This window comes from Crocodylus porosus, unplaced genomic scaffold (genome assembly GCF_001723895.1).
Source record: "Crocodylus porosus isolate Cpor-Errol unplaced genomic scaffold, CroPor_comp1, whole genome shotgun sequence".
Lineage (NCBI taxonomy): Eukaryota > Metazoa > Chordata > Crocodylia > Crocodylidae > Crocodylus > Crocodylus porosus.
The window spans coordinates 85,480,869-85,482,900 of NW_017728886.1; the positions used below are offsets into that span (position 1 = coordinate 85,480,869).

Consider the following 2,032-nt stretch of genomic DNA (forward strand, 5'->3'; position numbering starts at 1 on the left):
ACCTGGTTGCCCCTGGCAACCAGGCACCTGGGCTGCCTGGGTGATTGACAGCTCTGCCAATCACCCTCACAATCACGGGGCACCTCTGTGACTCCGTGACAGCCAGCTTACCAGAAGGTTATGATACCCATGTCAAACTTAGCAGCTTTTTACTAAACTTGGATGGAATGGAGGAAGATGATTGAATTATAGATATACATAAATAAACTCTTAAACTTGGGTAGAGTACTAAGTCAGGGCTCTCCAAGTTCTGAGTGGCTGGATTTTCCCTCAGACACATGCCATGGGTGCCCTAGAGCCCTCCTAAGCTTTGGGATCCTTGGGCCCTGTAGGCTGGGTTACAGTGCTTCCAGGGGCATTGGTAGAAACCTGAAGCAAGCCCAGAGACCCTGGTGGCAGCAACAGGCAGATCAGTGGGGGAATGGCACCCAGGTGGGAGCCTGCAGGCCATGGTTTAACGCTTTGCAGCCTCCAGGTTGCAAGTTCATTGGCTTTGTACTAAGTGATCAAAATTAACTTTCAGTGCAGGCTATAGTAGTAATAAATTATCCTTGCAGAGAGATTAAAATATCTTATTTGTAAGTAGAGAGGTGACAAGTCATGGTGAGGGAGTGCCTGCGATACAAGTGGTATTTCCTAGTGGTGTCCCTCAGGGACAAGCAAGAGTACTTCAGGAGGTGGCGAGGCTCCAAAGCATCCTCTGCCATGAGGACTTCATTGTTTCAACACTGAAGGAAATCTCTAGGGTGGTGGAGGAAGGACTGCCAGAGGCAGAGCTGGAGAAGGCAGAGGATGTGGACTCCCAGGAAGGTGGAAGCTTGAACCTTACTGCTGGCAGCAAACACAAGTCTTCATTTCCACCTGCAGTGGTTTGCCTGAAGAACACATATGGAGCCCTAGCAACAGAGAAGGAGCATGTTCTATTAATGGAAGAGGCCAGGCTAGGCCTCCCCAAGGTTGGTAGGATTGAGACCACTGCCATCAAGAGGAAGCAATAGGTGTTGGTAGTTGGAGACTCCCGTCTGTGGGAACAGAGGCATCCATCTGCTGACCTGACCTGTTGTCCCGGGGGGTCTGCAGCTTGCCTAGAGCCTGGATCCAAGAAGTCCTTGAGGGTTTACCATGACTCATCTGGCTGTTCGACTACTACCCCATGTTGTTCATCAATGTGGGCACCCCAGTGATACTGCTAGGGGTGACCCTGAGCACATCAAAAGTGACAACAGTGCTCTGAGTGCAAAGGTGAGGTGGATGGGGCCTTTGGTGGTGGTCTTCTTGATCCTTCGGGTCAAGGGGAAGGGTTCAGGCAGGAGCAGATGCGCTGCAGAGCATTGCATAGCTCTGTGGATGTGTGTGGAGCAGTGGACATGACATACCTTGACCTAGCTGTGCAGATGGTGTCACAAGCAGGGCTTTGGCTTCTTCGACTATGGGATGTTGTTCAAAAAGAAGGATTGTGAGGAAGAGACTGGATCTGCCTGACTACAGGAGGGAAGAGCATCTTCATAGACAGGCTTGCTAACCTAGCAAGGAGGGCTTTAAGTTAGGTTTTCTGGGGGGATGGAGATGAAAACCCTGAGGTAAGTGGAGAAATGGGTGATCTGGAGGAAGCACAACCAGGAGCACGCAACAGGGGAGATCTTTTCATTCTTCCCGACAGAGTAGGGCAACCAGCTAGTTACCTCAGGTGTCTGTACGTGAACGCCTGGGAAAACAGCAGGAAGAGTTGGAAGTCCTTGCACAGTCAAGGAAATATAATGTGATTGGAATAATACAGACTAGGTGGGATAGCTTGCATGACTGGAGTACTTTCATGGATGGGTAAAAGCTGTTTAGGAAGGACAGGCAGGGGAGAAGAGGATGGGCAGGATCCTCTGGCAGGCCAGTCTGAGAGGGAAGGGAGTCCAGGAGAGCTGATTCTATTTTAAAGAAACCTCACTGAAGGCACAGGAATGAACCATCCTGATGTGCAGGAGACTAGCAAGTATGGCAGAAGACCAGCTTGGCTTATCAGGGAGTATTTCAGTAAACT

The 2,032-nt window shown here is 50.2% G+C and overlaps 1 protein-coding gene and 1 long non-coding RNA gene across 9 annotated transcripts in view; one reads left to right on the top strand and one right to left on the bottom strand.

The window, feature by feature from the left end:
* LOC109312453 overlaps positions 1–1,664 on the bottom strand; it is a 20,269-nt gene extending 18,605 nt beyond the window's left edge. Inside the window, exon 1 of the long non-coding RNA XR_002101822.1 lies at positions 1,383–1,664. This is a non-coding gene — a long non-coding RNA (uncharacterized LOC109312453). The remainder of the gene's footprint in view (positions 1–1,382) is intronic.
* Positions 1–2,032, top strand: part of BBS9 (Bardet-Biedl syndrome 9) — a 479,447-nt gene that overhangs the window by 18,863 nt on the left and 458,552 nt on the right. The gene's annotated exons all lie outside the window — the stretch shown is intronic.